Genomic DNA, 15172 nt, shown 5'->3' with positions numbered 1-15172 from the left:
CTTGTCAGCAAAACAGAAATCTCTCAATAATCCTAACTTTAACGCAGGAAGAATGTCACGTCAGATTTCCCAGTGTCTTCCAGTTGGTACAAGTGGTTCCTGGTGGCCCTCACACATGTCCCCATTGGTCCCTGGTTTTCAGGGTTAGAACTAGAATACATGGGATCTTTGTGGGAATTAGGAAACATCCCCACGTCTAGATTTACCTAGGCAAAGTGGGTTTTCCTGCAGGCCACAGAGTCCTGAGTCAGGACACCTGGCAAGGGAAACAGAATGCAGGCTGCGTGTCCCCTCCCCCACTCATGGGGCTGGTGCAGTTGATAGAAAGGGGTATCAGTATGCACTATCCTTCACTGGATGTTTTAAAAAAAATTAGTTAAGGTGGTAAATTTTATGGGATGTGATTTTTATCACAATAAAAATAAATAAATGATGCTTGACCTAGATTTTGGATGAATAGATTGGAGTGGGTGGGGTATTTACATTTTATTTATTTACTTTTACTTTAATGTTTTTTTTATTATATTATGTTAGTCATAATATAATGGAGTGGGCGGGGTATTTACATTTTAAAAATCTCCCTGGAAGATTCTGTCTCCCACACCACACTTTAGTAACAGTCATTAAAGATGCGGCTGTGGTGCGTGCACCGTCCCTGGTATAAAGCTCTAATCATATGGAGGAAAAAATGACCCGCAGATCCTCCTCGTGGGTTCTCTTTAATTTTGTCGAATTAGTCTGCCGCTGCTGTCTTCCCATCCCTTGCAGCCCTCGTGGAGAGTGATAATCCGCCGGCGGAGGGCATTTGGAGCCCGCCCACCGGCGTGCTGTCCCCGCAGTGTCCACAAGGTGGCAGGCCAGGCACTTGGATTGGGGCAGACAGGGGCCCGCGCAGCAGGCAGCCCTTCGCGCCCGGGGAGTTCGCTCAGGGGTGTGAGGGACTCCCTGCCTTTGCAGGTTTGGGGGTGCCCGGAGGAGGTGGTGGTGGGGTTCCCGCTGATGCCCAGGCTAGAACTGAAGCCGGCGGGTCAGTTTCCCGGAGCCAGCGAGCGTTCGTGCTCAAGGGAAGGTGAGCAAGCCCCCTCCCCCGTTCCTACCCCCCGCCCCGCCCCGCCCCGTGAGCGGAGCGGGCCACAGCCACTTTCCCCTGGGGCTCAAGTGTATCTCTTCCAGGAAGGCGGGCGTTTGGGTGTGTGCATGTGTCTTCAGGAGAAATTTTCGCAAGCTGTTCTGTTTTTTTTTTTTTTTTTCCATGAAGGAGTGCGATGTTTTGGTGATATTTCCTTTACAATAATTAAAAGGCCTGAGGCAGAGAAGATGTTCTGTGTTGTTTGAAAACTCCTAAGTGATGGGGGGAGGGTGACTCTAGTTAACACGCACCATCTGTTGGATATTTAATAGGCATCTTAAAATTATTGATTTGCTGAGCCTTGACCTAGCAGGGGTCACAGTCCACAGCAGTAAATAACTCAGTGAGTGGTTTGGTGACACATTGAGATGAAAAGTGGAGGACTTCTCCCCGTGATTTTAACGTGCTGTTGGTTCCAATCTTAAGCCAGGACTATGGCTTTCAGTGGGTACAAAGTGTTTGCAAGTGAAGAGAAAAATGACAGGAAGCAGTGCCCGTGCAGCCCCAAAAGTTCAGGCTTGGGGTTCCCCGGCTGTAGGCGTGGGCAGGGATTAGGGGTTCGGGACAAGTCCCTCACCCTGTCTGAGGCTCGTTTCCTCCTGTGTGTGGTGGGGATGAAAAACACTGGCATCATGGGCTGTGGTGAGGAGTCAATGAAATGCGGATTCACTCGTTCACTCAAGGCCAATGTGCCAGGCACAAACTAGGTACTGTGGCTTCCGAGACAAGACACAGTCCCTTACATGGGGCCTGGGTGGCTCAGACAGTTAAGCAGCTGCCTTTGGCTCAGGTCATGATCCCGGATTTCCAGGTTGGAGTCCCGAGTCCGGCTCCCAGCTCTACGGGGAGCCTGCTTCTCCCTCTCCCTCTATCTATCCCAAATAAATAAAATCTTAAAAAAAAAAAAAAGACGCAGTGCCTTACAGTCCATTGGTGGGACGGATATGTTTAGGACTGTCCTCAGTGCAGCAGAAGCGCACTAACAAGTTCCCATGGGGGCCCTGGCTAAAGGGTGTTCCGGAAGGGAGCTCAGAGGGACAGATGTAGCAAGCAGAGGTAGCAGATTTACCCTGGGGGTGGGGCTGGGGGTCCAGCCCAACCACACTTGTAGTTTGGAATGTATAGTGTTTGCCACCACATTTTTTCTAAAAATGGAATTCTCTACCACCATTTAAAAGTGGAGTGATTTCACTTGGAATTCCATGTTTCCAGCTTCCCTGAGAAGATGAAGATTTGGCTACACTGAACCAGTTTTACGGCACGAAACAGTGATTTAAAATGAAGCAGTGGCTGCCTTCTCTCTCTCTTTTTTTAAGATTTTTTTTTATTTGAGAGAGAGAGTATGAGCAGGGGAAGGGTAAGGGCAGAGGGAGAGGGAGAAGCAGACTCCCTGCTGAGCAGAGAGCAGGCTGCAGGGCTGGATCCTGGGACCCTGGGATCATGACCTGAGCTGAAGGCAGATGCCTAACTAACTGAGCCACCCAGGTGCCCCACAAAGTAGCGGCCGCTTTCTTTAGACGGTGTGCACTACAGTCTCCACCACACCCTATTGCACACCCAACTCAACTCACTTTCTTGTTCACTTTCCATCCCTAATCCTATGGACATGGGAATGGAGTGTGCAAGCTTTAGAACAGTGGAACATTTTGGGTACTTAATACCTGCTATTTCCTTTCCTTCTTGAGGGCTGAGCTGGCCTCACAGGCTGTTCCCTCAACAGCGGCAGACCTCTAAGAAGGGCTCAACAAAAGAATGAAGGAAAGAGAACACTTGGAGCCACAGATGTAAAGTCAGGATTTAGCCCACTGGGGTTTCTGTTTTGTTTTGGGGGACCTCTTACATTCGAAGTGAAGTCCTGGCCATAGGCAGGGGCCCCTGGAATGTCTGGGAGTCTGGCTGAAGTTACAGTTTATGCTCAGGCCTTTGACTATCAGCCATGCTTGGCTCATTTAAGAGAACCTAATGCAAATCCCTCTCCAAAGTACCATTTCCCCACAAATAATAGAGGCCTATTGTTGGTGGGACTGTCAGCCTGCAGTCCTGTAATAATAGCATTTTCATGAAGGAAAATCACATCCCCACTGTGAGCACAGCTGAGAACATGAAACCTACTATTGAGACATTCTGGTTAAAATGAAGCATTATCCTGTAAGATGTGCCTGTCCGTGGGGGTCTTTGGGAAGCCAGGTGAGAGGTCCTGCTGGAAATGAGTAGGTAAAAAACATCTGTCCATCTGAGGATGATTAATCGCAATCATGGGGCTGTTAGGAAGCCCTGGCCTCCCCTTCCTGGCAGGAGGTGAGAGTGGTAATTCATGTCACAAAAGAAGGAGCAGAGGGAGACTGGTGTGCTGTGCGGGTGGCTAAGAGAAGAGGGGTGGAGGTGGAGGGGGGAGGAGGCTGCATTGTTAGATCCAGACTTGAAAACTCAGGGGAATGGCCACCTTCAGGGGCTCCTTCCTTTTAGGGGCTCGGGGCGGGGGGGGGCATTTGTAGGTGACAGTGGGTTGATGCAGGTTCCACCGTCTTTCAGGAACCAAGAGGTGCAGAGACAGCTGTGGGCAGGGGGGGACCACGGGGTCCCCTATCCTCAGATGCTTAACTACATTTTATCCTCATTGCATTAAAAAAAAACACTTTTACTTTGCAAAATGTCAAATACACTCAAGAATATAGAGAATAGGGACGCCTGGTGGCTCAGTTGTTTGAGCCTCCGACTCTTGATTTCAGCTCAGGTCGTCATCTCAGGGTCATGGGCTTGAGCCCGCACTCAGCCTGCTCAACCCGAAGTCTGCTTGTCCCTCTCCATCCCCCTCTGCTCTTCCTCCTCTCCCACATGCAGGTGCTCTCTCTCTCTCTTTCAAATAAATAAATAAATAAATAAGAATCTTAAAAAACAATACAGAGAATAGTATAAGCTATTGGTTCCTGCATATTGGAGTCATTTAGGGATCTTTTGAAAATCCCAATGCTGAGGCACCCTCCCAGACCATTTAACCCTCTGTCTCTGGGGTTGGAACGCAGGTATCAGCATTTTTGATGCTCCCTGGCTAGGTCCCATGTACTGACAAGTCTGGGAACCTCTGGTGTCCTTGTCACCTGGCTTCCACAATTATCAACAGGTGGCCAGTCTCGCCGATCTTGTCCTCCTTGTGTCCTAGATCTCCAATTCCCCATCACCTTCAGATTATTTTAAAGCAAATACCAGGCTTACGTGATTTCATTTTACATGCTTCAGTATGCATTCAGAACTTAAAAAAATCCATAGCCGCAAAAACTTTATCACTCCAAAAATGTTAACAGTGATTCCTTAGTATCATCTAATGGTCTCTGTTCACTCAGTTTAGCTTTTGAGACACTTATTTCTCTCCTTTATCTTTGATAATTTGATTCCAAAGGGATAAATAATATTTGTCCCCCCCCCCTTTTTGGAGTAGTGTAGTTGGTGAAAGGGGCACACAGGTGGCTTGCCCCTGGTTTCTGGCCTCTTTTCCTTAGCATGACCTTGGGTTCTAAATCCCTTCCAGGACAGCCCTGCCCACGTCTGTGGGGAGGGGGCGCCCCCAGAAGCAGAAATGCTCATATATTCTTTCAGCACCGTGTTAGGTGCTCGGGGACTGGGTCTGTCTTTGTCACCTTCTATCCTATTCTGTTTAGCACAGAGTGTGGCACACGGTAGAGAATCAAGATATATTTAGGTCAGCTACAAAAGTGTATGTTTTTGTTACCATTGCTGATCTGTTGGCTCCGGGTATCCAGTACCACTTTTGAATCTCATATGCATAAACGTTCCACGTTGTACCTTTTTACTTGAGGATCTGTGAACATTTTTAAAAATAATTTTCACAATAGCATCATGTGGGGTCCCAAGATGAGAGGAAACAGCATTGCAGAGTTAAATCTCAGTAGCGGAGAGCAAGGGCAGCCCCAGTAGCTGAAATGCAAACGTGCCATGTGAGTCTCATTGCAGCTGGGAGGTTCCGCATTCTCTTGCTATTGCATTCTTTCAAAGGCGAGCTAACATGCAGCAGAAATTGACTGGTTTGAAGCTGAACTTCTTTTATTTCCTTTGCTCAGCCTGTAAGTGAAACACTTAGAAACAAAACAATAGAATGTCCAAGAATGCAACTAACATAGCCAGGGAAGAAAGTGAGATCTCTTTGATACACATATTTTTTAATGGAATATTTTTCGACTTATCACACTAATGTATTTGTTACAGAAAATTTGAAGAAAATAGGATAAAAGTATAAAGAAAGGAAAATCACCCGTATCTCACCATCCAGAGGTAATTATCATTGTATACCAGAGACAACTGACCATTTTGGTGTATTTCCTTCTAATCTTTTTTTTTTTCTTTTCTATGCCTGTATTTCCTATAGACTCTATTTTCTGATTTGACTGAAGTTATTGTTAACTTCTTTATTTAAATGCATTTAGGACTTTATGCTTTTAAAAGCAATTTTTAATTTGTTTCCTCTTTTGTTTCTCATTATAATTCTATAAAAGATGTAGGGAAGATGTTATTCTCTTTACAAGTGAGAAATCAAGGTCCAGAAGGTTAAGTGATTTTTCTCAAGGTCACACAAATGGCCCAGGACTATCATTTGTAATCCAGGGGCCTTTGTGCCTGATCGCAGACCTCCCTGTGCTTAGAGGCATGACTCATCAGTGCGATAGCCCTAGGATTATTCCTTTTTTTTTTTTTTTAAGATTTTATTTATTTATTTTAGAGAGAGAGAGAGTAAGCGGGCGGGGGAGGGGGGTGAGGAACAGAGGGAGGGGCAGAGGGAGAGGAAGATAATCTCTAGCAGACTCCATGCTGAGCTCAGAGCTCAACTCAGGGCTTGATCCCAAGACCCTGAGATCAGGGCCTGAGCCAAAACCGAGAGTGGGTCGATTAATCAACTGACCCATCTGGGTGCCCCTAGCCCTAGGATTATTGATGGTCAGGGGACTGACTGTGACCGCTTTCCCGGTCTCCAGAAGAATTAAGTCAGAGGGTAAAGACCCACGCACCCCCGGTACAGTCTAATTGTGGACGCAGGAGGGAGGGTATAGGAGATGACGTGCCATCGCTTGTGGGGCAGTCCAACCCGCATTCCAGATAATATACTGCGTTAGGCACTTTTTGGCTGTACCATACATCATGACCTTTGACTTCCAAATGATCCACTGTGCCCCCTTCTAAGGGAGGCTGCCTGCCATCCCTTCTGCTGCCTCAGCTGCCACGCTTAGTGCCAGGCCTGGCCTGTGCCCCATCCCCCACCGTACCTGTAGCCTGGGCTGGGGCCTGGCACAAGCATGCCCGGGCCACACTACATTATGGTTATCATCTGGCCTAAAAAGGTGAGTGAGAGCAACCAGATGTTCTGTCTCGGGAACTTGAGCTCCCAAACGTGAAGAGGGTTTACCAGGGACCTGCTGAGGCAGAGAGCGGGACAGAGCCATGGCCAAAGCCACGTGTAAAATGAGATTCTGAGGGAGCGGAAAATGCAAATACATTAGCAGACAGGAAAGAACTGTGTGGGGCACACAGTGAATCAAGTGCCAGAGAGGAGCCCCCAACTTCCTGTTCTCGGGGTTTCTCAGGTCCAGCCCCTGTGTCTCTGACAATCACTTTCCTCACCCACCCCTTCCCTGGAGGTGACTTGCTTGGCTCTCTTTGTCCTTGCAACCGAACGAGGCAGCCTGTCCCCCCAGCCACAGATCCACAGCCTGACCGGAAGAGAGCTTTGGGGAGGCCCCCCCTGCCCTCCCCATTTTGCAGACGGGCACGCTGACGCTGCAGAGACAGAGAACTTGCCCCTGGCCAGCAGGTCTCCTGACTCCAGTCTGGGTTCCCTTCTGTCTCCAGGCCACAAGCTTCCTCTATGTCTCCTTGCATCTCAGACATACCATGAAGCTGGAGGGCTGGGCTCATATGTTTATATGCATGTCTTCCACTTCCTTTTGCTTTGTTGCTGAACACCGAGTATGTGCTCCATAAAAACATGTTGAATGGAACTGGGGGATACTTGAGGTTTGGGTCAGTGGTGGAGGTGGCCATGGGTGAAAGCTCCCCTGACTGAGGGATAGGTGGGCGTCTGGGATAAGTTTGAGCCAGGCCCCCTTGGCTCCTGTGAGGTCACTAGTCTTTCGGGCTGGAGGTGACTCTTTATGCTGTGGATTTGCCACAGCAAAACCGAACAAAGGGGACGGTTTCTTCTGTCTCTGATGGTCGGAATCTGTCACCAGCAACTGTGTATCCAAGAGGAAGCTGGTGCAGAGACTGCATGCACATCTGATTGGACTGGACAAAATGGACGTGGTGCATTTACTGGTGGTTTGGATTCCTTGAATCATTTTTTCAACAATATAACCAGTATTGACTTGAGCGGAGTAGGAGGGATGGGAAGAATAGTTCAAAATGGTATTCTGAACTGAAGTTGTGTAAGTCATTCTTCAGCAAATATTAGTTGAGTGCCCATTCTCTACTAGGCGTTACTCCAGATGCTGAGAATATGGCAGGAGTCCAGACCTACAAAAATCCTTGCTTTCCTGGAGCTTACGTTCTGTTGGAGTTACGACGTTGGTTAGAGAAAGCGGGGCACGTCTTAGTTTGTCAGGGCTGCAAAAACAAGGTACCACAGACTGTGTGCTTACACAACATAAATTTATGGTCTCACAGTCACGGAGGTTAAAAATCTGCAAGCAAGGTGTCAGCAGGATTGGTTCCTTCCGAGGCCTCTCTCCTTGGCTTGTAGATGGCCGTGGTCTCTCCTGTGTCTTCATGTTCTCTTTTCTCTGTCTGTGTCTCTGTTCAAATTTCCTCTTCTTAAAGGGACACTAGTTATATTGGGTTAGGGCCCGCTTTGGTGACTCCATTTTTAATTTAATTAGCTCTCTAAAGACACCATCTGCAAATGAAGTCACATTCTGAGTGAGTCACATTTCATCATATAAGTTGAGGGAGGGACACAATTCAGCTCATAACATCGCATAAATAAAAAAGTGATTGATGCAGGATGACTCATTATATTTAAAGCATAAAGATTTGGTGTTGCTTTTCCAAATTGGAGAAGGGTTGCTTGTCCACCCATGATGCCGGTAGCCAGTAAGACTTGGAGGGAAGACTGACTTCAGGAAGCACAGTGATCTCGGTGGTGCACTGAGTTTTCCTCCGTGAAACTACTGAGGCCACACGGGAGTTGAACCACTGACCTGGACTGAATTACTATGAGAGTCTAAACAACTAAGAAAGAAGCCCCGGCCTTTTGTATATATACATTTTTAGCATAGCTTGCTAGAAATAAGTGAATTTATTTTCATAAATGATGACTCAGGGAAAGGCTGCAATCATTCCACGCGAGAGCATTAAAGCTGTTTGTTTCCCCCCTTAATCACCTCCTATTTTCCTGATGGGATTGGAGTTTTATACACTTTGTTGCCGTGTGGCCGTTGGTTTCTCTTTTCATTTATGCTTTTGTGGTTTTACTGAACAAACGACCTTATGTGTCATAATGAGTTCCTGGATCTCGACATGCTGAGCATAAATCTGCCAAATCTGGAACTGCCATGGAAGATTCAGTTTGGCTTTTGACATCAGAAAAAGGTGCTGCAATAGTTGGTCAAGCACATGGGAGGAGGGCTCGGTCCTCTGGGGGCTTTGATGCAACAGATGCCTAGCCCGAGCAGTGGTGTGTGGGCTCGGTCCGTCTGTCAAATCGGAGAAACCATCCCATCTGCCAGTCTGAGAGCGGGGACTTCTCTCCTGGGCACTCGGGGACTAATTTGTTAGTGAAGAGCTTTGCAGGCCACTGAGTCCCGGTAGGAGTTGGCGGAGTAATAAGAAGGGTGCAGAATCTATGTCAGGTTTGGGTTTTTTTTAGGGGGGGTTGTTTTGTTATTTTTGCCAAAGCAGCCCATTGAAAAATGAAGGATTCAGATAAATAGGCGAAGCTGTTGGGGCTGATTAGAGGCAAGGATAGGAAGAGAAGTTGTTTCTTTGTTTTTTTTAAGTAGACTCCATGCCCAACCTGGGGCTTGAACTCACAACCCTGAGATTAAGAGTTGCGTGCTCTACCAACTGAGCCAGCCAGGTGCCCAGGAAGAGAAGTTGTTGTGATTTCTTTGCTCTTCTTTTTTATTGTCTTAAAAAAAAAAAAAAACAACTGTAGGAACTTCTATTTTCATTGATCGATTCCCTTGTTCTGTATTTATTAATTTACTGAACATTTGTTGTATAACAGGGGTTGGGGTATAACATGATTCCTTCCTTCCAAAAGCCTCTGTTAGGGAGGTGATGTCGCCAAGATGGTGGCATAGGAGACCCCGTCCTCCATCCCTCCACAAAGATCAACAGACCACTATCCATGAGCAAAACCAGCCCGGGAGTGCTCTGCAGTCCACTTAAGAAACTTCAGCAACGCAACACCTGAGAATAACCACGCGGAAAGGGAAGGAAGAACAGCTTCATTTTGTCCACATCATCTCTGCCCCCAGGAGGAATCCACTCGGTGCCAAGAGAGAATCCCGACCTAGGGAGAGCTCCCCTCGCTGGAAAAGGGAGAGCAGGGTGTGTGGCCAGCTTCCCTAGGCTTCTAGGGCACTGCCCCGGGATTCACTTCGGTTTCACTCCACACAGACATCAGCAGACCTGAGAGTATAGAGAGAGCTGGGAACAAGGAAAAGGAGCCGAGGCTGCCAGTATCAGCCACAGAGCAGGAGAGACGGCGGTTCCCGGTGACCTGCTCTGAATAGGACCCCAGCAGCTTTTGCCATTGAAGAAACCAACAGACCACCTGCAGATTTACTGGTTTTCACCCCACAGGTATTCGTCTTAGCTAAAGCCAGCTGCTGAGTCCCTCCCTGCTCTCTACATCTCCCCCCAAGCTCCCATCCTCTGGAGCCTGGCATCTGTCCCAGCAGCCAGCCCCAGCCCCCGTGTTGCTCAAGTGCAAGATGACAGCCTAGACCCCCATGGCTGACCTCACTGCTGTGTGCGTACCTGGGGCCGGACCTTCCAGCCATGCACCTGCATGCTGCAGGCTGGACTCCTGTCACATGCCTTTATTGTTGTGTGCGAACCTGTGACAAGACCATGCCGCTGTGAAAGGGCATGCTGACAGCCGAGGCCCCTGCAGCTGCTGAGCGTCTCTGGTTACTGGCCTGCACTATGGGGCTCAGCTGTGGCTAGCCCCCCGGCTCTGTACCTGCATGCCTCCTGTCCAGCTCCTGGTACTGGTCTACATTGCCGTGTACCTGCGGTGGGACCCGACAGCCATAGGAGTGCATACCGACAGTCAGCGCCCCCGCAGCTGCTTGTCAGCCTGAAACTGGCCCTGACTCCTGTCACAGGCCTGCGCTACTGGGTTCACTTGCAGCTAAGCCGCTTTAGCTGTACACCTGTGCACTGCTGGCCTGATCCTCTTCACCTGCCTGCATTGCTGTGTGCACGCCCATGGTGAGAGTTTCCAGCCACAGGAGTACGTGCTGACAGCCAGGGTCCTTGCAGCTGCTAGTGCGCCTACAGCTGACCCCCGTCCTTGCTGCTGGCCACGGCCCTTACCATGATGTGTGTGTGTCTCTGACCCCTGCCATTATGCAGGCACCTGTAGCTGGCCCCCACAGCTGAGTGTGTGTGCACCACCACGCACAGCTGCTACCACTGCCAGCCGTGGTCCCTAGTCGCTGGACCTGGAGGCACTGATGAGGCCCCCAGGAGCCTTTGTAGCCACTGTGGACCCCTACGCATGGGCCAAACGCCACACATTTGTCAATGTTATGGATCCCAGGGGCCTGAACTGACAGCACATCTTGCCCATCTAGACCCAGAGATGCCACGTGCTCCCTCCCCCCACAATCAGTAAAGTTTTAGGATATAAAATCAACATGCAAAAATCAGTAGCATTTCTATACACTAACCATGAACTATCTGAAAAAGAATTTAAAAGTCCCGTTTATAATAAATCAAAAGCAATAAAATCCTTAGGAATAAATTGGCCAAGGAAGTGAACGATCTGTACCCTGAAAACTATAAGATGCTGATGAAAGAAATTGAAGACAAAGACAAAGGGAAGGTTATTCCATGTTTATGGTTTGAAAGACTTAATGTTAAAATGCCCATACTACCCGAAACCATCTATAGATTCAATGAAATCTCTATGAAATTTCCAATGGCATTTTTCTTTTTCTTTTTTTGTAAAAGATTTTATTTAATTATTTGAGAGAGAGAGAGCACAAAAGGAGAGGGAGAGGGAGAAGCAGACTCCTTGCTGAGCAGGGAGCCAGACGTGGGGCCCGATCCCAGGACCCTGGGATCATGACCTGAGCCGAAGGAAGACTCTTAACCGACTGAGCCACCCAGACACCCTAGCATTTTTCAAATAAATAGAAAAACAATCCTAAAATTTGTATCGAACACAAAAGACTGAGTAGCAAAAGCAATCTTGAGAAAGAACAAGGTGGGAGGTATCACACTTCATGATTTCAATCTATATTACAAAGCTATAGGAATCAAAACAGTAAGGTATGTAAAAACAGACAGAGAGTCTGAAGGAAAGAATCGAGAGTCTAAAACTAAAGCCACACATATCTGGTCATCTAATCCGTGACAAGAAGGAGCCAAGAATACTCAATGGGGAAATGGTAGTCTTTTCAATAAATGATGTTGGTAAAACAGAATATTAACTTTCAAAAGAATGAAATTGGGCAGTTCTCTTACATCACTCATAAAAATTAACTCAAAATGGATTAAGGACTTCAGTGTTGACCTGAACCTGTACAACTCCTAGAAGAAAACATAGGAAAAAGGCTTTGTAACATAGTTCTTGGCAATGATTTTTTTGTGTATGTATACCACCAAAAGCACAAGCAACCAAAGCAATAATCAGTAAAGAGACTAGAGCAAATGAAATAACACAGCGTAGCATGAGGAGCAATCAGCAAAATGAAAAGGCAACCATTGGGTGGGAGAAGATATTTGCACACCATATATCTGATAAGGGGTTAGTATTATAAATATATAAAGGACTCATACAACTCCATAGCAAACAAACAAAAGGTGCTCAACCTCACTCATCATCAGGGAAATGCAAATCAAAACCACAACGTGATACCCCTCATACCTGTTAGAATGGCTGTTCCAACAAGAGAGAAATTCCTTTGAGGATGTTGACAAAAGACAACCCTTGCACACTATTGGTGGGAATGTAAATTGGTGCAGCCATTATGGAAAACAGTATGGAGGTTCCTCAAAAAATTGCGGGATGGTCTAGCTATGGTATGGTCTAGCAATCCCAATTCTGGCAGTATATCCAAAGGAAATGAAACCACCATCTTGAAGAGATATCTGCTCTCCCATGTTCATGTTCACTGCATCATTATTCACAGTAGCCAAGACATGGAAACAATGGTCCATTGACAGAAGAATGGATAAAGAAAATGAGATATATATGTATATATTCATATATACATACATACATATATATATACACATATATATATATCAAATGTGATACACACAATGGAATATTATTCAGCCACAAAAAAAGAAGGAAATCCGTATCATTTGTGATAATGGGAATGAAGCTTGGGGATATTATACAAAGTGAAATGAGTCAGAGAGGGAAAAACAGGTACTTTATGATCCCACTTATATGTGAAATCTAAAAATGTTGATCTTATAGAAACAGAGATTAGATTGATGGTTATCAGGGACTGGAGCGTGGGAGTCACTAGGAGATGTTGGTCAAAAGGTACAAACTAAGATGGACATATTTCGGGGATCTAACATACAGCGGGTGACTACGGTTAACACGTCCTATATTGTGTACCAGAAAGTTGCTATGAGAGTAAAACTTAGATTTTATCAAACTACCACCACCACCACAATAAAATAGTAATTATGTTTGAAGGAGGTATTAACTAACCTTATTGGGGTAAATATTCCTAATACAGAAGGATATCAAATAATCACACTGTACATCTTAACACAATGTTACATGTCAGATATCTCAATACGGCTAGAATTTTTTTTTTTAATTATACAAGAACAAAGAACGTCTGTGTTAGTCTAGGATAAAGACATAGACCCTAAAGCAGGATTAGGTTTGCAAAGATTTTATTAGGGCAAATACCTCACCTTCTCAGGTACCACGCTGAGCAATTTTTTTACTCCTCTCTGTTTCTCACTCAAAAATCCCCGCAGTGAGTCACGAAGTCCTATCATTCTGTGTCAGCTCATCTCTTGTAACCATTCCCTGAAATTCCCCAAGTTCAAGTCTCTTCTCTCTTGCCTGCGTGGTTCAGTAGCTTCCTAACTGGTTTCCGCCCCTCTGATGTCTTGCCTCTGCAGTTTGGCCTTCTCAGCCAGGCTTATCTTCCTCAAATACCGGTGGGATCCCTCCTCTACCCTCTTCGAATCTTCCCAGGGGCTCCTCATTGCCTGGTGTTTGGATTCCTCTGCCTGTGGATTCCCTTGTTCCCCCGCTGGCCCTGCCCCTTCTTCCATCACACCTGCCCAGACTCTGCCCTTGTCAGCTGGGTAGCGCGCCTTGTGCCTCTGTGCCTTGGCTCATGAGGCTTCTTCAGTCTGTAAGTCTCTCCCCTGCCTTCTCTCTTATATATTACATTTTTATTCTTTAAGCCTCAGTCCAGGCTCCACCATCTTGGTGAAATCTTCGCTATGGAATCAGAATTACCTGTTCTCTTAGCTTTTCTTTAAGTTCTGCTGTGCTGTGGTGCTTACGTTTTTTGTCTCTCCAGACTGCAAGCTGTTGAGCAAAGCGGCTACCATATCTTATTTGTCTCTGTATATAGAATAGTGATGAGCGTGTATTAGCATGTGATTCTGCTCATGTATTAGGTGTTCACTGAGGGTTTACTGGGTGAACAATTATCACCAGACTAGTGGATTTCTTTCTTTCTTTCTTTCTTTCTTTCTTTCTTTCTTTCTTTCTTTCTTTCTTTCTTTCTTTCTTTCTTTCTTTCTTTCTCTTTCCCCTCTTTCCTCCCTCCCTTTCTTCCCTCCCTTCTTTCTTTTCCTTCCTTCCTTCCTCCCTCCCTCCCTCCCTCCCTCCGTCCCTCCCTCCCTCCCTCCTTGTTTTCTTTCTTTCATTCATTCATTCTTTCTTTCCCCTTCCTCCCTTCCTTTTAATGTAGGGTCCACAACCAGCATGGAGCCCAACATGGGGCTTGAACTCATGACCCGTAGATTAAGACCTGAGCTGAGATCAAGAGTTAGCCACTTTACTGACTGAACCAGCACCCCAGCCTATTGGCTTTCTTTCCTGGGTGGTCCCACCACCAGCTTTAAGTCCCACCTGTCCAAAACAGATCATGATTCTGCCCTCCCCAAAGCTGGCTCTGCTTCCCAACTTCCTTAGTCCTGTCAGTTACTATTGAGTACCTGGGACCCCAACCCTCAGCCATCTTTGATTTGCTCTCTTTTCTCCTGTGATACCTGTAATCTCTAGGCCTTGCAGATTTTACCCCAAATATGATCAACATCTGCCTTTTCATGTCTGATAAATCTGTTCCTTATCACTTCATGCTCAGTTTATCTTGGTAGAATTTTACGTGGTCTCTTCAGGATTCCATCTTCATAGAAGTGTTTTGGGGTGGGTGTGTGCTGAGCCAGCCATAGAACAAAGAACACAGAGCCCTTGAGGACCACGAAACATGTCTACATTTCAGTGAGCATAGTTAGGGCTTCACTGTCAAAAAGTAGTTTTCATAAATTTTTTTGTCTTATCACAAGAGCAACACGTGTTCAGTGCAGAAAAATTTTAAAATATCAGCAGGAGAAAAGGAAGAAAATAAAAATGAGACACAATCCCAGCACACATACATTTTGGTGTAGCTCTCATATATATATATATAGATAGATAGATGATAGATAGATAGATATTTTGGTAGGCATGTATGTGTCGTATGTGTGTGCGAATGTTCCACAGCCTTGGGTTGCATTTAGCTCTAAGTGGCAGAAGACCCAGCCACAGTGTCTTAAATGAATGGATGTTTATTTGTCTCACCTAGCATGAGTTCCGCAGAGAGAGCATAA

The 15172-nt window shown here is 46.4% G+C and overlaps 1 long non-coding RNA gene across 1 annotated transcript in view; it reads left to right on the top strand.

Annotated features, from left to right (window-relative positions):
* The first annotated feature begins 881 nt into the window (after nt 1–881).
* The window catches only part of LOC121106314, a 90724-nt gene continuing 76433 nt past the window's right edge, over nt 882–15172 (top strand). The window contains exon 1 of the long non-coding RNA XR_005838942.1: nt 882–1069. This is a non-coding gene — a long non-coding RNA (uncharacterized LOC121106314). The remainder of the gene's footprint in view (nt 1070–15172) is intronic.

This window comes from Ursus maritimus, unplaced genomic scaffold (genome assembly GCF_017311325.1).
Source record: "Ursus maritimus isolate PB19 unplaced genomic scaffold, ASM1731132v1 scaffold_1, whole genome shotgun sequence".
In the NCBI taxonomy this organism is placed as follows: Eukaryota; Metazoa; Chordata; class Mammalia; order Carnivora; family Ursidae; genus Ursus; species Ursus maritimus.
The sequence above is the reverse complement of the archived record's forward strand: the minus strand, read 5'-3'. Positions and strand labels throughout refer to the sequence as shown.